Here is a 23817-nt window from a genome sequence, read left to right as displayed (position 1 = left end):
TCCGAGTCAATTTTTAATTTTATATGATTTAATAAAAGGCAAGTAAACAGCGCTGGGTGCGTGGGGAGTCAGGGCTCCCCTAACACGTGCACGCGTTACATCGGGCAGCTGTTTTATTTTATGTTCCTAAGCTAACACATAATTACGTCTAAGTAAGGCAGGGTTATGACAATTAGTTTCCGGAATTCGACCCCTTCCACTGGCTTATGCGTGTCAGTTCTCAGTGGTCTCTCTGGGGGCCGTTTGGGCTGAAGGCTGGCAGTCTTCCTCCCGGCTTTGTCCTCCAGTCGTCCTTCACTTTCCTTTTCTTCCTTTGGTAATCTCTTGGCTGGATGTCAGAGACACGTGTAGCGTCCGGTGCGACAGTTAACAGTCATTTTGAAACTCCTTTGCTCTCCTGTCCCCTAGATCCAGGTCCCACTGTTTACCTTTTAAACACTCTATTGACACGTATTGCTGGACCATTAACACGAATTGCTGGACCATTTCTTACACAATGAATCTACTCCCTTTACTCCTTTTGTTTGCTAAAATACTTTATCATCTTAAAGTTGCAATCATTACTCTGAACTCAGTTTAGGCTGGGATACAAGATTTCAGACTTTGACTCTGGCTTGGTGATCTACAAAGAATCCAGTAAACCTAAGAACTACCTTTGAAGTGCAGCAAGGTTTCTTGATAACTAAGACTAATAAATTACCATGTTTGTGCTGCTTATAGACATTCCTCAAGAAAAGTAAAACAATTTATCAGGTTTTACTCCACGACAGAAACGAAGTCACATAATTTTATGATATACACTGAACAAATGTGTTTCTTTTACAGAAAACTCTTCCCCCTGGCTTTCAGAATAGCTAAGTTCCTACCAAAGAAAGTAAAGACAAAAAACATCCTAGAAAACCGCACCATGCAAAAGCATTGTGACATTGCAGGTGTCACAATAATAGTTTCCCAGCAAGAACTCTCCACTCCAGAATCTGGATGACAGACCTCATGCTTGAAAAAGGGTGGTAATCAGTTGTGCAGAGGAGGAGAAATCGGTACGAAAGCTGTGAATACCTAGCTTCCTCTCCTCAGTTAACGTGTCATTTTGCTCAAGGAATACAAACACCAGCTCTTTGGCTCTGATAAAGCTGTAATTTCAATATTCTCAGGACAAAGAAAAACATGCAAATGTAAATACCTCACTAAGAGCAGAACACTGGCTCTTGCTGCTTTGTTAGCAGCAGCTAGGCACTCAACAATTACTGCTGCCTCTGAACGGGGGCTGTGGTCACAGAAGTCTGTAAAGACACTTCAAAAAACTGAAGCAGTACACGGAAATCACAGCTTTCCTGTTTTCTTTCAGAATAGCTATGACAGACACTTAGCAAATAAACGTCCACCCCATTTCTCAGTACTTGAATTTGAAAGTAAGATTTCAAAAACTTGTAGAAGAATATTAAGATAAGCAAGTATGTTTGAAGTATTTTTCTCCCACACTCTTCTCTCTTAATCTACCAATAAAGTATTTTTTGTGAAATACAAAGTACAGACATGAGATGGTATTATTGTTTATAACACAACTGCTTCAATAAAATACATTTACAGTCTCATTTTTGCCTTTCAAGAGACAAAATTTTATCCTAGGAAAATAACAACATTGACAGCCTTTCAGAAATTTTTGCTAATTGTAAAAGAAATGCTCTTTAGAGTCAAGAGAAAAATGGCTGCTCGTAAACTAATTCATGTAATTTCCTTATGACTATAGTCTCACGGTTGTCTTGGCTAATATTTCAGAAAACATTATGTTTCCTTTGCCAAGCTTTGTGGTTTGGTTTTTTTTTTTCCTTTTCTTTCTTTCTTTCTTCCTTTAAATTATGTATATGGAAAACAAACTGTACTCTGTAACAGAGCACTTAAAAGCTTACAGGATAGAATTGTGGTTGATCGTCCTGCAGGTATGTGATTAATAGAAGGCCAGTCTGTTATTTAACTTGAGATTTAGTCCAAATATGTGAATGTCTACAGTGAAGAACGGGAGAGAGTCTGAAAGACAGAGGATGTTACAGGCAGTTGGTGGAACACGGCCTTGGGAGAAGGGATAGGCACCATAAATACAATAAACCAAGAAGTAACAAGATAAGCTCAAGGAGAACCAAATGGTTAATGAGACCAAACAGAAAATCACTTCAGCTACGCGTGGACTACCCTAAGTAGCACACTAAAAGATCCACCCTTGAGCAAAGAAGGCCCCCTACTGTTATAAACGATAACAATTAAAACAAATTTATTTTGGGTTCAATCAATTTAGGTTGAGAAACAATAAGCAAAACCAGCGCTGGGTGCGCGGAGAACTCAATTAGCTCCACCACACGCACACCTGAGTCCTAAAAGCAGCGTCTTTTATGCCCGGATCTTGACCAATCTCTTCTCGCCGGACGTTCGTCCTGCTCTTTCCCCACTGGGCCGTTAGGGTCCACCTCCTCCTCCTATTGGCTCGCCTTTGGCACACTTTCTCAAATCTCAAGGCCTTTGTCTCCTTCGGTGGGCCTTCCCTGGCATGGTTTCGCTTTCCTTATCTCCTTTGGAGGGCTCTTCCAGGCAGCGATTGCCTCAGGGGAAGGGGAAGCCATCGCATTGTCTCAAAGGAGAACCACACGCGCCCACGCACCACAACTGCGATACAGGTCCCAGATTTACACAGGGTACAACAGTTACACTTATCACAGTGCATTCTATTTTTGACATGAATCATGACTGCGTTTATCATACCTACTAACAAAGTTGCCTCCCCACAGAACAAGCCTGGTTAAAAAAAACAAACAAAACAACACACCTGTACCTTTCGGTAGAGATGAGACTTGTAAGAACCAGTGAGAATTAAAGAGTGACTAATGCAATTGAAAACAATAGTTCAAAGCATATAAACTGTTTTAGCATGTGTTAAGAGGCAAGCTAGCTTTGTGGATCTACCAGCTAGCACCCATCTCTGCACAGACTTGCAGTAAATGGTGTCTTGGCTCCGAGTGTGCAATTGGCTCTTTGCACACTGGCAACGAGCTCTATTTGAAAGGCAACAGAGTGGAAGTGCAGATACTCAGACTAACACGTGAAAAAGTAACTTCTGCTTGGAGAGCATACACATGATATCTGATGTCTGAGAGAGAAAAATAAATAAATTTGAGCTCTAAGACAAGGTTTGTAGAAAAGAAATAACAGTTTAACGTGATTGACTGTAACTCTAACAGCAGAATGCCTGGTGTGCCACAAACTCATGGCTGTTGGATAAAATCAGGTAAGATAAAGGGGGAAATATCTAACTGGCCAACCGGTATAATGGTAAGACCAGATACTACCAATATAAGCACTGACTGTGTCACGTCATGCCTGGGAATTTCTTTCAAAGACCCAGGAAAAGACCAATCTATGGACCTGACTGTTGGCTGGAGAGAACACCTTTCCTCCACAGTATCCCTGGGACAATTGCAGGAGCCTGGGATTTCCCTGGTGTTGCTGCACTGAGTTGTGGATGGTGAAAGATGGGTGTTCCTGTAGCAACAGGGAGATTAGCATGATTGTTTCCATGATCATGTATGTTTTCCCTGTAAGTTTTAGACTAAATACTTTCTGTACAACTGAATCATGGCCAGTAAGCATAACATTAATTGTTGGAACACTATTCTGTTTAGCAAAGCATAGCATAACTCATATTACATGCATTGATTGACATCTAATTCAACTGCTGGTGTTTCTGTGCAAAATTATCTTTAAGATCCCGACCTCTACATGCCTTATGATAATCTACTTTTTCAAAAGCTGGAAAGAAGAAACAGGGCCAGATCATCAGAATTGTTCATGTTTATGTGAGTACTGTTGGTGCTCAAGTGTGGCTGCGCCTGTTTTGTACTGTTTCTGTGTGTCTGTGTTTGGGGAGGGGGATGCCTATAGGAGTATGTGCTTGGCCTCACTGCTAGATGGAGCTAAGAGAAAGGAAAAGCATCTGTTGGACTGAGATTGGAGAATTCCACTGGCCTGACAAATTTTGCCCTAGCATAGCTGCTCCAAAGCTCATCAGATGTAAGTAACTTTAACTCAGGATGTTAAAATTTTTAAATCAAAACTTGTTACCAAGTGATGTCTATAGACTCTGTGAAAGTGTATGGCAATATCAGACAGAATAAATCCAGAAAAGTTTCACTGCTAAATCTATTAACTTTAAAATTTCATCTTAGCAGATAGATAATTTAAGACAATCACGAGTTTTGGCATTTCCCACATCACCCTGAAACCAGACACAGATAACCAAACTGAGATGTCAGACTGTCTTTTTTGGTAGTAGCATGAAAGTCTCACGATCATGCAAAGTAGTAGCAAGCATAGACCAGAACACGGTTAAGCATAGTCAGCCATTCTCCCACAAATGAACTACAATAAGCTAGCTAACATTTTTAATTTTTAACGTTTAATGTTAAATCTATTACCATTATTTTTGGGAGGAAGTTACCATTATTCTTAACATGACATGATAGGAATCAAAACTTTGGTCGTTGGTATTATGTTGCTTTCAGAATATTGTAGTGACTTTTCCTATAATTAGAAACCTTATTTTACATTAAGTATACCTGCAATACTATAGAAATTCTTATTTTTTAACTCTGAAGTAGAATTAGGAGGCAAATTAAAAGCTTCTACAATTGTAAGAGACTTGTATTATTGATATCCTGAAACTTTTTATTCTTATTTATTAGACAGCCATTATATTTAAAATGATTTGAAGAGTGCAAAGCCAAGTAATTACAAACTCATTAAGGTTCAATTTCTTTGACAGACAATAAATTTACCAGAATTCAATTTTAGAGAAGCTGTTTAGAAGTCATCACTGAATTTTGCAAACATAGGTGAAAAAGTATTTCTTTTCATCAAGTGGAGATGGTAGACATTGAAGACCTGTTTCTTGCTGTAATATTTGTTCTTTCAATCTTCTTAAATCTAATCTTCATATCTAAACCCAGAAATGGGATAATATCAAATTACAGGGTATGAGTCATGTTGATACAAATGCCAAATAATGTTAGAAAGTGGAGAAAATAAGATATTACATATAAGGGAAGACTTTCAAGATGCTTATGACAACTGCTTTGGTTTAATAAATACAGTCATATCAACAATGTTTAATTCTGCTGCACTTCCTTCAGTGTGAAGATTAAAAGGATGGATCATAATTAATAAGGATGAATACTATTCCATATTCTTTACTCAAAAGGAAGAGCAGAAGGATGAATACCTTTACAGAAGCAGATAAGCAAGCAAGGGAAGAGGGGAATGCCAATTAACTTCTGAGCAGTGGGTCGTAACTGGCTGCATTTGGCAGTTTTACGTTACAAACAACCACATTGCCTGAGGTAGAATCAAAAGCTTCCTAAAGACATTGCAGTTGGCAGTAATCTTTTGCTTGTATTAGATAAAATTAATTTTGAGATTAAGAGCTGGAAACATAGTGTCAATGCATTTAGAAAAAAGTTCGTGTTAACCTAAGCACAGAAGTACATTTAGTATTACTCCCGTGTTCATCATCTCATGCAGTGAATATTAACATCTAAGTGGGGACGGGTTGCTGTAAAACATCAGGCTTCTACATTAAATAATTTTGTGCAAAACCTAGACCTGGACAAACAAACCCCAGAATGCATTGGCCTACAGACCTGGCCTTGAATTTTAACTTTGAAATTAGGGTCCAAAGCAGTATTGTATGCACATCTATCATGTTGTTACGGCAGGCATTACCAGAAAGCAAGCTTAAAATTTCTTTTCTTTCTGTTTATTTTGGTGTTTTTTTGTTTGTGTAAGCATGTAGGCATATATTTTAGCCATGAAAATTCATAAGGAAGAAATTGCAAGTCATTGTGTAGTTTTGTAGAGAAATTTTTGTGGAAAGCTAGTCAGGTGTTGATAATGAGACTGAACTAATATTTATTTTCACCTACAAAAGTAGTACAGCTGAGTTAGTTTGGGGCATTTCTCTTTTACTGTCCACTGTTCACAGACAGTAATGAAAAATAAGCCCTGATTTTGGAAGAATTGATATAGAAGATAAATAAAGGGTATGCCACCCTCCAGCAGCAATGTATGTGAATTGTGTGGAGACCTGCCCTTGATGCTCAGCTCTCCAATTTATTTAATTGCTGTGCTTTACTAAAGAATGGACAAAACCTGCTGACGAGTGGTGGAAAAAAGGCATGAAAGTCCAGTTTATTCCTAACCCTAAACCAAACATGTTTTCCCTGGATACTTCCTCTTGAAACACTTTTACTTTGGCCTTTGTCAGGCAATGGGATGACTCTGTCAGGACCCTGAGGGCACCTGTGGGCCTTTCTGGCCCTGACTGGCCTCCACTGTCCCCACCTCCTGTCTTGGTGGAGGTCATACCCCAGCTCTCCCAGGGCCCACAGTGCTGCCTCAACAAGAGCACAGAACGTTGGCCTCCAGCTCTGCCACTGCCCTGCCCTGCTGGGAGCCGACATGCTGGCCTCATCCCAGACCTGCCACGTCACCATGAATTTCCCCGATGATCTGAGGTCTTGGTTGCAGGGTGGGCCCTGGCTGGAGAAGACCCTGTGCTGCCAGCCTTGTGCCCCTCATTTTCCAGCTCCCCAGCCTTGATGTGACAGCCAGCCTTTGCCGCTCCCTGACATCCTCAGTTATAATTACCAAAGACCAAACAAAATACTGAAATTACCCATTTCCTTACACATCATGGAGGAGCTCTATCTTGGGCTCACTCACTTGTGCTTCAGCCTTTCAGAAGGGTGGCGAGTCCTGCGGTGGGTAACACACCATTGCTCTGCATTCCACCGCACAGGTGCCTGCCCTTGTCAGACAGGAGGTGAGGGGTAGCTCCCAGTCACACGCTAATTTTCAAATGAGATGAAGATGTTACATTGCTACATCGTTTTGGTAAAGTTACATCTTGTAAGTTTGTAACACAGCTTGAATAAGAGCAGCTGATGTCATCGAAATTCTGTCAGCAGCAGCTCGCATGAACAGAATACCAAAAACACTAGTCTGAGACCATGTTTCTTCAAGAACTGGGAAATTAACAGTGAGAGAGGTTTCCAAAGACAACCACCATCTGGATTAAATAGTAACCAAGGGGATTGCACAGGACCTTTTGAAAGAGAAAGTGAGCCTGAAAGCAAGTGAAAAAAAAATAAAAATAATTGAGCGAATTGAGACCTTAGAGTGAGCAGAGGGTAGCACACCAACAGTCTCAACAGCTGGCTTGGTGCTGGCAGACCTCTCCCCAGCAACACTGCTGCCTCATCCCAGGCCAGGCAGAGCATCCTCCCTGCCAGATGCCATGAGCCGCTGGCAGCCAGCTCATGGGGTGACAGGACAGGGGCAGCATGCAGGGACCCACCTGGGGTGGGCACCTGTGACTCCTGGGGGACTTGGTCACTGTTGTGTGGGTCCGTGCAGTGTGAGAAGTGGCAGGGGTACACGTGAAGCTGAAGCACCCCCACCTCCCACAGAAGATGCGCAAGGGGAGGACCCCTCAGTGCCAGGTGAGGGGATGTGTGCTGGTAGCACACGTGATCAGGTGGAGGATGCATGTGTGCATGTCTGTGTGAGTAAGGCAGAGAGGGGAAAGAGATAGATTTAAGGGATTAATTTATAAAACAGTGTTCACAAGTTTATAGCCATGTATTAACATTTTATAAGTACCTCATATTGTGAATTACCTTTTGTACTATTGATATTGACCCTGAGGGTTCACTGATTGGCAGTTAACTGTGTCATTTATAAACAAACCAAAACGCTTTGATCCTGATTTGATTTAAGCTGCCTGAGCTGAGCCATTTCCCCATTCTTACAGGGTAGAAAACATTTACCTAACTCTTAGGCTATTTAATATTTGTGTATGCAGCTTCTCTTAGACATCAGCAACCATATAGCAATGCAGGCAATAGAACTGCATGCAGTATCCCAGTTTAGTTTCCCAAACATATTTAGACTTAACTATCATACATAGTTAAAAATATTTCTTTTCCTACTAATTATGTACTACTGCATGATCCATGAAAGATCACATAAATCTATTTTGACTGAGTGTGGCACTGGATGGTATATGCACTTTTTCATTCCCTCTAAACCTTACATCTTTTTTGTTAGTAAAAATGAAAGTACAGTCCCCTATTCTGTAAGGATGGCACCTTTCTGGATAGTTTATTCTGTTATTATGCAGGTCTGCCCTCACAGTACAAAGTATGGGTGGGGAAAGCTGTAGAACAAAAATTCTGTCAGTGTCATGTAAGACAAATAATATAAAAAAACAAAGGAAAAAAAAGTAAGATAGAGACCCTGGACTTGACCCTGGACTTATGCTATGAGAGCCAGAAGACCTTAAACAGCACGTACCTGTAGCAGTAGAACACAAGAATATTTTATCTATTGCCTCAAACTATAGAAGTCCTTTATAAGCGTCAGCAGGAAAATAACTTGTCAAAACCATCACCTGGAGAAATAGGTTTGGCTAGCTAGAACATTGTTTATTATATGCTTGACTTAAGCAACAGAAAGTTGTGAAGGAATATTTTGGCATGCACAAGATGATAAGCATGAATTCATCTCCTGGGTTCAAATCTTAAAGTGAGCTATGTTAATTTTTTCTGTTTATTTTGGAGTTCAGTGCTGATAACACAACCGTAAGTTACGCAGTGATTTCTATAGTATTTTATATATATACACAAACTATATATGTGCTATATATATAGTATATATATAATGTATTTCTCCTGTATGAATGTTTGCAGAAATGACAAAAAGCAGGTGACAGTTAAGAACTGAATGTTGTTTTTACCAGGTGTAGCAATGATATCCTGACCAGCTAAAACATTAGTGACTTATTACCAGCCATCTAATGTATAGCTAATGGAGCGAAATATATAAAGCAAAGTCAATTAACTTTAAGTTATTGAAAAGAACGAGTCGATGGACATACACTGGGGTGCTTGCTCTATGAAATTCAACACAACCAAACATATGAAGAGGTTGTATTTTTTCTTTTTAGCTAGCGACTGTTTTCTGTAACCACCAGCTTGTGTACTATGGTCAATAGATTGTAGCCAGAGAATAGTTACATTACCACTGCATACACCGCCCCCCGCCACACCACACCCCACCCCCCCCAATTGAAGTAAAATTCAAATTTGCAAGACTAATTCACAGAAAAGTGGAAATCAAAGTCTGTAATTTAAGGTGACATTTATACATGAACTATTTTAGGAGGGAAAGCATCTGCAAAGAGAATTATTAGATCAATTAACTATAAACTGATAGGGTGGGCCAAGGTCAAGAACTGCTTATTTCTTAGACTTTGGGATATGTATTTTTGAGACCTAACGACACTGAGAACATTGCAACCTGGGAAGCAGGGAATGGTGAGTGTAAACTCAACAGTTGTTTTTATACAGTGAAAAATTCAGATCTTAGAGACTTTAACATGAGGTGGTTGAAAATTTCCAGGCTTCCTATTTAAACTTCGATGAAAGTCTGCTGGAATCCGCACCAGTGGAAGTATTGCTACAGTATAGCTGACTCTTTCTGAAAAATCTGTCTGTTGTACTTCCCAAGAGTTGCCCAAAAGTAGAAATATTTGACAAAAACTTTTGTTTTCATGTAATTCCCCTCTTCCCTGCAGTGAAATTCCAGTACCTTAAGGGTTACCATGGAAATTAATAGCACCATGCCTCAATGATGGTTACTTTACTGCAGTATAAAGGAAAAGTGGTGACCTGGGAGAGACCAAACTGTCATTACCTACAAGTTTCTTTGGTAATTAGCAAATGCAATGGAAAGTATTCTGTGTAGCAGAAGACAAATGACTTCTCATTCTAATGAGTGTAATATGGAAGGATTCCCCAGAATGAAGATGCAGTTCATGTGGGGATTTTATTTCTTTCCAAATACTTCTTGATTTTTCCTGTGTATAAAGAACATTGTTCTACCACTGCTTTACCAACCTTCTCATTATTCTTTCTCATCATGAAGTCTTTTGTAATGTCTAAATTGAATCCTCCTGATTTTAAAATGTAATTGCTCATCTTGTGTTCTACTTACGCTATGTGCAAGAATCGTTTATTCGTGTATTCTTACTAGCTACACTTCTGTACATACTTATATATGAAATTCTTAAATACTTTGTGTTTGCCTAGTCAACTTCTAAATATGGTTCTGTATGAAGCTGTATCTCTAAAGATAGAGTTACTACTGGGTGAAAGAATTACATCAAGGTCCTGAAATAAAAATGTTTATATTTACTTTTAAAGGAAGTAGAAGCATCTCTAGTTCACCAATGAAATATTCATTAATTTTATAAATTTATTTTTAAATTAATTGATTCAGAAAACAAGCAAAACATCAGCAACAAAGCACCCTTACTTTTACTCATACTTTTTCAGACATTCAAAAACAAGCAAGATTCTGGAAAGCAGGCAGTGCCCAATTAAAATTAAACTGTAGATCTGCTTTTGTCCTCAGATCCTCATAGGAGTATTTTTAAACATTTTTATTGATTTCTTTAATACAAACCACACCCTTACCTATCTGACTTGGTTTGCTATCAGCCCATCATTAATCCGGTTTGCTAGAGCTTTTCTATTTCTTATATCTTTACTCTGTGCAAAACATTTCAAGCATCAGATCTTGTCATGCCAATTACAGCCTCTGTATTTAAAGTTGATTATTGAGGCACGGTGGCGTTATTTATTTGTAAATAAGCTGCTGAAAGTTTAGCTGGTAGAATAATTTAATTTACTGTAATTAGTATCCTTAATTTCTCTCTTTCTGGATCTTCAGCTACTTTCCTATGAGTTGTGCAACAGCAGCTTAGAGCAAATTCAGACTGTCAGGGCTTTACATTATCATTTTAGTCACCTGAAGTGACAGTCTGTTCTATCATACACAGAATGATGCATATATGCTTAAATTATTACAGTATATTTGTTTATATTCCTAGAAACAAATTGTTAAGGAGGACCTTTTGAGGTGACTATGAAGCTGCAAAACTGAATTCTTATACAACTTCCACTATACTTTTCCCTTTATGCCTTTCCTCTGCTACAGTTTTGCTTTATGAAAAAAGGGAAAGTTAATAGAAATGATATCCTTAGAAAGCACTTTAAGATTTACAGAGGATAACATGTGTGAGAAAATATTCTCTTTAACAATAAGTTAACTTTATAAGGAAGAAAGGGGAAAAGAACAAGGTAAAGAAGGAAAATGCTCACAATCAGTCCTGCCATTTTCATTATTTAGAGGGAAAGCAATGGAGACTCAGAGCAATCACAGTCTGCTTCATGCAAACATGATTCAAGACATGATTGAGTTAAAGTTAGTGTTTGCATTGAAACAAGCATCTTGAAGAAGGTTGTTTTTGTATCTCAGCTACCAGAAGCTGTGTTCACTGCCTGCACTGATTTTTATACACTACGAATCTTCATTCCTATGAGCTGCCATGGAAGATTGCCAAAGCATATAATAGTAGTTCTGTCTCTTCTTATTTTGTAGGAAAAGAAACGTTCCTTCTCAGGACTGATTTAGTGCTATATGAGAAGAAAAAATTGAATACTGAGATGGACAAAACGTATAAGCATACTTTTCACAGCTTTAAGATTAAGTGCATAAATTGTTTAGATATTATGAAAACCTCAATACCATTGATGAGCTGCAACTTAAAATTTCATTCATCTGTTGCCAGAGAAATTCACATGACTACCATGTACCACACAATTTTTACATATAGTGAGAAATCTTGCTAGCATGGGATGAGAAAAGATTTATTAGTGGGATCTGTAGAATTAATATATGCCATCATCTAACAGTGAAAGTTACTTTTTTGGAAACAATAAGGGCAGAGAAGCAGCAAAGTGAAAAGTCTTCCCAGTTGCCACCTAGGAAAGCCAGCCATGAGACAAACGTTGCTGTCTGGACACTATCTCCAGTCGAGTACATGGTGACAGTGATTTTTTTTTTTTTTCCTTAGGACTATATACTTTTTGCCAGGATGTTCTAAAACTCCCTATTGTTTTATGATAAGATTAACATTAATTACATTAATTAATAACATTAATCAGGTGCAAATGTTGCAAATGGAATGGTTGTTCAGCTTCTGTGCACATATACTAACAGTTAACTATTTAGTACTCAGTAAATATCTACTTTGCCAAGCACAACATTTAGTTTTCTCAAACACAAATTAAAAATTATCAAAGAGATAAACCACAGGGGGCAAGGGAGGATTAAGGATGATTCTCAGACTACTGATAGTGTTTCCTATGAGAACCTACCATAATGACACTCTTGGGATTTACAGGTACAAGGCCATGAGAGCAACAATATAAGAAAAATAGCACAGTAAAGGAAAAAAAAAAACTACCACAGAGACTCAGAAAAAACTTGTCTCAATAGTTTCAGGAAAAGTTACAGAGCTGTGTACAGTGTATTTGCACCATTTTCCTCACTTTCTGCATATGTTCTTATCCAACCTTGTCAGATCTGTTTCGAGGTAACTGTCAGATTGTTTTTATTTGTAAGCTTCTGTTTCCCCCGGCCTCATTGTCTCTCCCTAACTCCTAGAACTATGCTTTGCCACTGTCCTTCTCCAAACCTCCTTTTGCATTACTCATTTTTGCCTACCTCCTGGGGCACAGTTCACCTGCAGCACTGCAGGGAACCAAGTGCCTGAGCACAGCTGTACAGCCTGAGTGAACAAGGTTCTGGAAAACCTTGTTCTGTAGTCTTTGTGTCATCTGCCAGTGCTTAGTTACTCTGATTTTACACCGGAGTTCTTATTTAGCTCCAACTGACAATAAATAGATCTACTAAGATTTTTGTTAGAATATGCTAATATTCTCACTATGCTACATATAATACCTACAGGTACTAACTATCTGTTTGTTAAAATATAGATTAAACAGTAGGTATTACATAACAGAATTGTGCAAAACAAAGAAAAAGCTAACCCAGAGCAGATTATAGTTATTCAGTCATTAGATAATTGCAGTTACATGTCTCCAGGCAGCCCAAGTCTCGACAAAGCCTGAGATGTGGAGGCCTGTGGTGTTCATGTAACACAAAGACTGTGACCTCTTACCACCAACAGGACCTTGTTTACTGGCTACAAACCTATAATACAAGGACCATAACAAAAAAAATTCAGTTTAAAACAGTTTCATTTGCCAAATGCAGTGAAAGGCAAAATTACATGAAGTTTAACCACTGAAGAAATAACGACAGTCAAAATCCACAATTACTTGAAAGTCTGTGTAAGCAGTTATACATATTTATGTATATTATTTATATAAAAAATACATTTATATTATGGTCAATATTTAATCTAAGAACACAATAGATCCTCCTAAGTTAAGAGAATTTGTAATGGAGCCAGCCTTCTCACTGCAAATATCCTATTTGCACCAGCTATCATACAGGAGAAAGGCTATATTCTATAGCGAAACAAGAAAAGGAAAGTGTACTTTTTATGAATCAACAGCTAGGATCCTGGAAAAGCACTTGAAAAAGCATTATGGAAATGCATTATGAAATTTCCCTTCCCTAACTATTATATCAAATGGTCTTTATAGTATGAACATGTATTAACCTTGTTCATATATATATAGTAATGTAGTAGTAGAATTTTATTGAAGACTTTGGTATTGTTCATGCTTAAGTAAAACAAACTAAAAGGACAGCCAGGCCCTGGAAATAAGGACTTTGCTTCTTAGATGCAAGAGCTGTGGATAAAGGATACCCCTGGACAACCAAGATCCCTACACATCCAGGCAGTGTCCCTGTAGTCTTCCCAGGATGCCTGACCCTGCTTCCATTGCCTGTGCAATTCCTCTTCCTACATTTTAGTTTGACCTTACTCAGCCGTGCTGATCTCCTCCCTTCCTTGCCCGATTTTTTACACATGGGAGTCAAGAGTTTTGATGCTCTAAGAAAGATGAAGTAGGTGTTTCTGTATTGGTTCCTAATGTCCTCTGGCCCTGCTTTGTTGCCCAAAACTCAATCCACTTCCCCTGCTAAACCTAGCTTAAAGGTCTCCTCACAAATCTGGCCAGCTTGTTGGCAGGAGACTAGAATACTCGGATGACTGGAATAAACTGCATCACAGCTGATGGCCCCAGTTCAGCGTAGTACTCGGGTACGTGGTAAAGCCTGAGCTCTGCAGGAACTTGTCACATTTTCTCAAACAAGAGCCTGCTCTAAGCTTAAGTAAATAAATAAATAGATATGAATCTGTTTCTTAACTAACTTTCCCTTCTGCATGCAATCACTTCACTGAACTAGAAGGTGTTGGCCAATTTGGTTTAATTTAATTTTGATTAACCATTTGGTTCTCCTTGAGCTTATTTTGTTACTTCTCAGCTTGATGTATTTATGGTGCCCATCCCTTCTCCTAAGGCCATGTTCCACCAACTGTCTGTGCCACCTTTATTTTTCCAATTCCTTCTTGTTTTTTCATTATAGACATTCACATATTTTGTCTAAATCTCAAGTTAAATAACAGACTGTCCTTCTATCAATCACATACCTGCAAGCCAGTGGACTAATTAGAGTCCAAACGCTCTGAACACAAAATATCTGGCTCTCTGAGAAAGACCATTGCTATATCTACATTTGATCTGAGAGTTTTAATGTCATTCTTGCATGAAAACATTATTGCAATGCAGCCATTTACAGAAAGTACATGTGGTTTTCCCTTGTATTTGATTTCCCTCTCAGTTGTTATGCCAGAGTTGGAGTTTGTTCTGTTAATGGGTTTCTGATTACTCATCTTGTTTAATTCTGTCTTTGCTTAAAACCAACTTGAATGTTGTGGTGCTGGAGTAGCTATCAAATCCACATTAGCGCAACTTTGCTACAGCGTTACCAGGATGATTAGAAAAGAGACAGTGCAGGTATACTCATCCCTACCGCGCTCACCCCTCCAGTTGATGTAGGTACATTCAGAGCAAGGTGGTAAGCTAATGCCATTCATATTGTAGTGAAAACTTCAGTGAGTAATTAGGTATGCAATCTCTTTCTGTTTAAAACATCTGTATCTGATTATGGAGGAACATGCCAATTCTTTTCCACTGCTGACACAGACTACTGACTGTGACTGTGTTCATTAACATTATTTGCTTTTCTCTTGAAACCAGTAAAGACTAAAAGGAGAGAAGCATCTGTGAAACACCAAGACTGCCGTGTGTTCTGCTGCATACCTCTATGTCCTTTTACTATAGTTATACGATCCCCACTACCACAGGCCGATGCACTGGTTAATCTTTATCTAATGGATTTTGTCTTTATAACATGATGGAGAAGTAAGGGAGTATCAGTCAAATTCATTTTTAAAACAGTAGTTGGAGATGCATTGACAGGTTAAGATTGAAGTCTCAGTTGTCCCTCTTCAAAACCAGCTCTGCGTATGTTGGGTGACAGATGCATGAGTTTGCATAGGTATATTTTCTTCTGCCTCAAGATATATAGCTAAAATACATTGAGTAGAGAGGTAATTACTAACTTTGTGAACACTAACTCACTCAGTGATTTACTGCTGTTAGCTTTTGGATGCCATGGAATTTGTTATCATGAAGGTGGTCCAAAACACATGACTGTAGGAGAAATTTTGGTATTCTGACCCATTTTGAATAATAACCTCCAGAAGGGGGATTACACTATGCCCAAGGAACTATGCTTGGAGTTTAAAGATACTGAGTTAATGCTTCCATTGTTTGTTTAAACACTTAGAAATTTGTAATAAAAAAAATGGAGAGCATTGATCACGGTGAACAAATTTCTGCTCTGCTTTTTCATAGACAGCTAGAAAATGACATTTGGAATGATTAGAAAGACCTCAAATCTTCCGAGATAACATGCTGATGTACAAAGTCATTGTTTAAACATTTCATAAATATTTTTTTCCCTTTCTCTTCCATGTTTATTACCTAACATTTGCATAATGTAATAATGCCAGTCAGCAAATTGTAAATTCCCTCCAGGGATGAATAACATCTTTCATGAACTGTGAGGAGGCAGGAAATATCCTGTGTAAAGAAACAAATGAAGTAACTCCTGTGCAGACCTTCAGTAAGATAAAGCTTTTCTGGTTTAACACCTTTTTGGTTGCAGAGAAGGCCATGACATTTTGCTGGCTCACTCTACAGTCCTGTCTCATGTTAGAATCAGCCCTGAGGAAAAATCAAAACAAGTAACTATAAGAAGCACCAGGCTGGAAGAGGTGCTCAGAAGCCTAAACTCTGACCTTTTATGAAAAATGACAATCTAGTCACGATCAGGGAAATCAGGATAACGTGCAACTCAGAGGGCCAGCAGCCTTGTCTAACTGTTTTTTTCTCCTCATGGAACAGAAAAGCAGTATTTAATTTTGTTCACCTCATCCGTATGTCATTCGTCCACACTCTTTCCACTGTTAAACAGACCCATGCATACAAACAAGATACAAAAAAAATATTCCTGTTTATGGTAGTGATTTTCTTTTTTTCTTGAACAGCCAGATAACCAGCAGAATAAGCACCCATCTCAGCCTTAAGAAATACTTATAAATATTAGCAAGGTTTTTCACAAATCTAAAAATAGTTAACAAGGGAATAGATACATAACTCTCAAAATCTTGACAAAATAGAGCACATGATACAAAAATGCAAAAAAAAAATTAAGGCAAATGATGAATATTCTTATGATAAACTCGGGGGCTAAGATATACAGAAGGGAACAATATATTATTATTATTATTATAATGTAATATTAATCTATTGCAGTCATGTATATAATAGGGGGCAAATGATATTCTGACTGGGAAGTATGACCATCAGCACCAGGATAATTATTCCATGTAAGCCAGAAGAGAAAGACCCCATAGGTCTTGCAAGACTACCTTTCCCAGAAGCAGCCCCTGCGTATGATCGTTCATAACAAAATGTTTAGAACCTGTCCTTCATTGGGCCATGCACTTTCTTCAGGGATAATGACAATGTCAAGCTCTTCGAGGATGAACACTTTCAGCTGACAAACAAATTGGTAATTTCCATTTCCATTGTGAGGTCTGCATGAAATTGCCATGATAGGACACATCATAACCAGAACTCCAGCTTTTAGAGTGAAAGGGCATATCTACTACGGCATTTCAACGTACTCCAGAATACTTCAGTCAGACTAGGAGATACTAGATTTGCTTTCTCATTAAGTCTTACAAAAGGACTATATGAAAAGCTCTGTTTCCATAAACACTTTGCCCTTTGAAACATGTTTTAATGCATTAAAGAGTGTATCAGCTGTACCTGCAGAAACTTGCTTTTAGTTTTAACTACTTTGATACCTCTTAATGGAAAAAAACCCTAAACTAAAAAATATTGAACTGAAAAAAACAGAGCATATTCACAGTAAAAAAATTTCTTCAGACGAAAAAGAGCTGTGTCTAGTGCTTTCTGCTAAGAGGAAATCTCAGTATAAAGCATATAGGAACTTCTGATGCAAATAAAGGCATGTATTTGGTTTGTGTGGTAAGGTCTACAGGGTTGCCTTCAATGGCTCAGTTAATAATTTAGCCCATAGCAGCTTCCAACACTACTTTTTAGTTGTGCATAGGAAGGTGAGCCAGGTCAGAGCAGCAAGTCCTAGAGTCACGTGGTGGCCTGGAGGTTTCAAGACACAGACCAGAGGGGACCATAGCATAGGTTCAGGAACTGAATATGGAAAGCATTAGGTATGTGTGAGGTTAAACTAAATTTCTATTGATGCCAAACAGGCAGCATAGACACAGCTGGTATTTCAGATGTTGCTGCAAAGCACAGAAGGAATGTGTTCTCTGAAGTTTGCAGATGAACCCAAACTGACTTCACTATGTAGATGTAAGCTAGAGAGAATAATTTAATCTGTTCTTTCTCTGAAGATAGAATATCCTTAATGCAAAAACACTGCTGTATAAGTGGGGAGACATATTCATTACCGTATTAAGGTTTCAAGTGGTCTTGAGAAGTGACCTTAAACATAGATTATCATTATAATATAAACAATCGGTAATAAAAGCTTTGTTAACTGTGCATTGGCTTTTCAATGGCACCCACCATATATTCAAAATACTTACAAAGTCAGCAATCTACCATTCAGAAATTAAAAATGCAATGGTAAACTTGCTTAGATTATTATATGAGACAAGGAAAACAAAGATGAAATTGCAATGACCATCTGGTACTGCTCATCATGACTGTATTAAATGACCTAATAAATTCTTTCCATCTCTGGGTTACATGGAGTCTCGTATTCAGAAGCAGATGATACTGCAGTGATATTTTTTAACAGCTGTTTATGTGCTGTGCTTATAGTTATTTGAATTTCCTGCCTGTTCAGTGGTGCGCACTGTAGTTGCTGTTTCAGAGCAATCTCAGAGGCAGCATCCCTCCCTCCTCACTCTCTGCCTCTTTCCTTTTTTGTACTCCTGCTTATCAGCAAGGTAGAAGAGGTTACTGAGCTTGCAGTGCAGTTTTCTTTGCATCAAGTTTTCCTCTCTGATACACACATTCTTTTGCTGCTAGCCAACAAGCTGATAGTCACAGGGAGACAATGAACTATGGCCTGAGAAATACTTTGGATTGGAAAGGAGCTCTACTTCATGTCTCCTTCCAATGCAACAGGAGAGTGAAACTCTATGGGAAACAACATTATCTCTATTCTGTTTAGGACAGGGGCTTTTAAAATGTAGAATTGTTTAGAAGATACCAAAGTTGATATGGAACAAAACCCTTATAATTGTCTTTTCAAATTCTTTTCTATAACAAATAGATATATAACAAATTTTCTGAGCTCTGCAGTTACAAAAAAAGCTGTGACTACTCCATTAGGAATCATTGGCAAATTAACATAAAATGGTATTAATGAAGGAACAAGTATATCTGGAAGTCTTCTGTTTGATCTCTGGAATTATTACCTCTTATGAACTCTAGTCACTGACAATGCACAACTGTGTTTAGCTCTCCAGCTCCATTTAGTGTGACAAAAGTGAAAAGCCATCTTAAACTACCTTTCAGTCTTTCTAATTGTTATAACTCATTCTTATTTTGTGGTGGTAAACCAGGAAACAATCTTCTGAAGTGATCTCAACAGCAATCAAATTATTAGTGTTCCCATACACACAATTGTTACATACGAAGATCTGCACTATACTCAGCCTGGAACGGTACAGCACTTAAGACCTTGACTGGATATCAGTCTGAATACCTCCCTTCTGTAAGTGCGAATTTACATTATTTGTTACAAGGCTCACAAAGAAAAGATGTATCTGGACAACCTCCATGATTCTGCTTTGCAACTCATTAAAATTAATTTCAAAATCGCTAATGTGTATCAATTTACTTGTGAGTAAAGGTATCTATACTATGTGGTCAAAATAGATGATTTATAAGTGTGTCACAATAGAAATTAAATAACTCGTCCATGCTTTTTACATATGTGTTTTAAATGTTAAAACAGTAGGAAAAGCTAGGTCCACAAGAGAAGTGAAAATATCCAGGCCCATGAAAGGCTGAAATTTGGGATCTATGAGTTCATAAGATAGAAAAAAAAAAGTTATCTGCAGATAACAAAAGTCAGACAGGGGGAATCCAGTAATCACACTAATGGGAAAAATTGTGTTTCTGTGTATGAAGAGATTCCATGCAAAGTGTTATGGGCAGTATTAGACTACTACTAGATGATCAATCTAAGAAGTAGTAATGTGTAATATAAACTCCAAACTGTATCCTAGCAGACATGTTAGAGGTGTATTGACTGAGGTCCATATTAGCACAAAAGAATTATGAAATTATTAAATATCCAGTATAACAGATAAAATTATTAAGTATCCGGCAGAATAGATCAACCATCATGAAGCAAGGCTGGATATCAGGGAATCGGAAACTCAAATATTTCCTGTAAACTCCGGGAATTTCAGGTCATCTCCCAAAGGGTTAAAGGTTAGAAAATATGAAAATCAAATAATGTTTATGGATCAGGGCTGTGAGAAAGTTTAGACACCATCTGGGCCTTAAAAGCCTTTAAAAAAAAATAGAAGAATTAACTGAACATGCTGCATCTGAATATTTGATGTACTGGCCTTCCAAAAGTCTGAACCTACCGTGACTGCTGAAAACAATTTTACACAAAAAGAAATGGAGGAAAAAATAGTTAGAAGAGTTATATAAATATGTTGTTTGATTTTATTAGACAGGAACACATAAATTAGATAAGGATATTGCAACAGAAAAAAAATAACACCAAAAGGAAAGAAATAAGATGCAGAGACAGAGAGTTTTAGTAGTGCTGTAAGCAGAAACCTATATCACAGAAATGTATTACTGCATGTACATAGACTCAACAGTACCAGAAAGATGGATCTGAGCAATAAAGGGTCAATAACATCAGATTTAATTGTCTGGCCTTGACCAAAGTAAAATTAGAGGTGGAGGGGTGGGGGGTGTCACCTAGTGTCTCAGGTGCGAATGATAAAACAGTTACTGCTGAAGCTGCTCCAATCTTTCAAGTAATCTAAGCATTAAAGAGAAGTAATGGTAGCACAGATTTGGGTCTACTAAGTGACAGTTTTGTAGAAAAGCTGCTCATTTACTGTAAGAATAGGTGAAATGAAAAAAGTTGTATGGTTTTAAGGATTTTAAAGAAGAGTTTTCATTTCAGAAAGCCAGCCTTTGAGAATTTCAGGGAATGAGTTGATGAAGTCAATTAAGGAGCTTAATGTCATATAGGAATTTTCATTTCCAAATACGTATTGCTTCAATTTCATATCACAAACCACAGGGAAAACAGTGCAAAGGACTCTGGACCTGAGGAGGTGACCGAGTCTTCCAGTAATCATGTTAGTAGTAAACAGAATACAGTGATAAAAAAAAAAAATGTTTGAAAAGCAAAGAAGTTGTACCTTAACAGTCAAGAGGACAAAGAGAATTTGCAAATTGCTTTGATCAAGATAAATTAGTCTTTGCAAAAGATAGTAAAACAAATAGGGAAAGATTCTGTGGTCATATAAATTAAAATAAATAAGGAAGAAAGGAAAATGTCCTGGTATATGGTGGCATTTGAAATGAAGTTAGCCTTTAAAAAAGAAGGCTCCCAAATCGATATCTTGCTTTAATTTTCAATAAGGAAGCAGTAATGAGAATGAGGCTATGGAAATGACTGCAACTAGAATAACATTCAAAAATCTCAGTGCATTCAATTAAAGGAACTCAATAACCTCCACCCCCAAATTCTGAAAGAACTGGTATGTGAAAACATATTCCCATAACAAGGATTTTAAATAGGAAGCATTTCAGGGCAGATGATAAACCACTATAATGTCTAATAATTTGTTTAGTCATTTTAGAAAAAACTCCTTAATAAGCTTATAATACGAACCAGATACTTCTTTTGTTTCAATAGCAGCTGCAGTGCTGCAGGAAAAGAGTCCGCGCCCTGCTATAGCCTTTGATGCAGCCTGAGAACGCCACCTGTGTGATGCTATTCTGTTCTGGAAAGAGTTTCTAAGGTGAGAGACTGAAATTTCCTCATGTTCTGTAAGAGGGACTGAATCTCTCCTGTGATGTGCAGTTTTATGGAATCTTAATTATTATATGACAATATTTAATTCACTACAGACTATGACCACAACTTAAAAAATTTTACATGGTCTTTCTACTACCTTCATCAGTTAAATCTCTTCTGGTAAAAACAGTGCACAAACACTCATTTCTACCACAGTTTTTGTCTACAGATGAAATTTCTCAAACCGACAATATGAATGCATGAAACAGAAAGCTGACTCAACGTAAACATTTTTACTGCCATGGAACTTAACTCCCTTCTGCTGTATTTGAAAGATATGGACGTATAGTGGTGATGGGCATCTTCATAATCCTAGATAATAGCAATTGAACAGGTGTACCAGGTCTAGCTAGCATGGGGATAGTTTTTTATGGTGCTTTGTTTTAGATTTGTGACCAAAACAGTGCTGATAACACACTGATGTTACAGCTGCTGCAGGGCAGTGTCTGCACAGCATCAAGGCCTTCCCTGTGTCTTACGCTGCCCCCTCAGAGAATGGGTTGAGAGATGTGCAAGAGGTTGGGAGGGGATGCAGCCAGGCAGATAACCTGAACTAACCAGAGACATTAACGCCATATAACGTCATGCTCAGCAATAGATTGGGGAAGGATGGTGTTACGTGGCTAGAAGACAATGGGCATATTATGAGCAATCCAGGTCGAGTGGCCTCATTGTAACAACAGGCCGCAGCTGTTGTGAAGGACATATGCAAGGCCAAGAGAGACAAAGAAACTGTATACTGGCAGAGAGATAATAAAGTTGGAGTATTAAGGAACTGTATGTGGGAAAGAGATAAAGGAGTTGGACTGAAAAATAAGAAAATAGAATGTTGAAACAGGATGTGGGTGAGGAGCATGGATACCAATCAGAGTGCAGGAGAGTGAATAAACAAGCAGCTTTAGCCTATTAGCAATCTAGAAGCAATGTGTGTGCCTTGTGCTAGTGTATAAATTGCTGTGTATCCCTTAATAAAGTGGCACTAACTTGATCATATTGGTCGTATAAGTTGTGTCCGAACCTTACATGTCAACACGATGGGACTGAGGGAGGTTTGCCATCTAGCTTGGGAACTAGCTGGGCATCGGTCTGGGGCATCAGTCACGTGGGAGGTGGCGAGTGGTTGATTACCTTTGCTTTGCTTGTTTAATTTTCTTTCTCTCTTCTTCCACTTGCCCTTCACTTCAAACAGTCTGTATCTCAATCTACTAGGTTTCTTGGTTTTATTCTGCTTTTCCTCTTCCCTTGTCCCAGCGGGGCAGAGGGGAGGAGAAGCAGGTGAGCAGCTGTGTGGATATAAGTGGCTGGCTAGCATGGTTAACCACAGCATGAGGATATACAGAATAATATATTCTTCTTCAGTATTCAGAAGAATAATACTTCTTCAGTAATACAATTCCTACTCAGCTCTGATTTTGTGGTCTCTGAATTAAACAACAAATCGGCAGACAATTACAATTTCAAGTAGAATTGCAGATGTCATGTGTGGCACAGGGACCTTTAAAAAGTCTGTGTACATAGCTTTCAATGCCATTCTAATATATAAAGTGTGCATGCAAAACCTGAATAAAGTGAAATGCAGTGTCAAAACTTATGACAAACTGCTCTTTAAGAATTGAAAAATAGAAGGAAACTTCATTAACTACCTAATTGTAATATTCTGGCTCCCGTTGAGGAATTATTCCACATTGGAAGGAGATGGCCAAAGTAATAACCTAATCCACAAATAAATGAAACAATTATCTGACAAAATGGAGGACATATTGCTGTAATATTCTACTCTTGCATTTGCAGATTTTTGAGCTATCTGTATTTCTAGCACATCATTCAGCATATCAGAAGGTCTTTGTCATGTTTTCCCTCAGATTTTATTATCTGTCATAAATAACAGCTGTTAAGTCATTTTTTGTAGTCTGCTGATGAACATATTTAATTCAGAAACTAATTCAATCATACACTTTCATGTACTTTTGGAATTCATATTCCAGCCCGATTTTATCAAGTAAACATGAACATCACATTCAAATATTGGCTGCAGGATACTGAGTAACTAGAGTGAACAGTAACTGAGTGGGGAGAGGAGGGAAAAAATGTCTTACGCCTTTCCAACGAATACTCAAAATTATCAGTAAGAGCTATGAAATTAAAAAAACAAACACCCTCAGAATTTTGATTATTCTAAAACAAAAAGCTCATATATCA

Source organism: Falco rusticolus, chromosome 11 (assembly GCF_015220075.1).
Source record: "Falco rusticolus isolate bFalRus1 chromosome 11, bFalRus1.pri, whole genome shotgun sequence".
Lineage (NCBI taxonomy): Eukaryota > Metazoa > Chordata > Aves > Falconiformes > Falconidae > Falco > Falco rusticolus.
The sequence above is the reverse complement of the archived record's forward strand: the minus strand, read 5'-3'. Positions refer to the sequence as shown.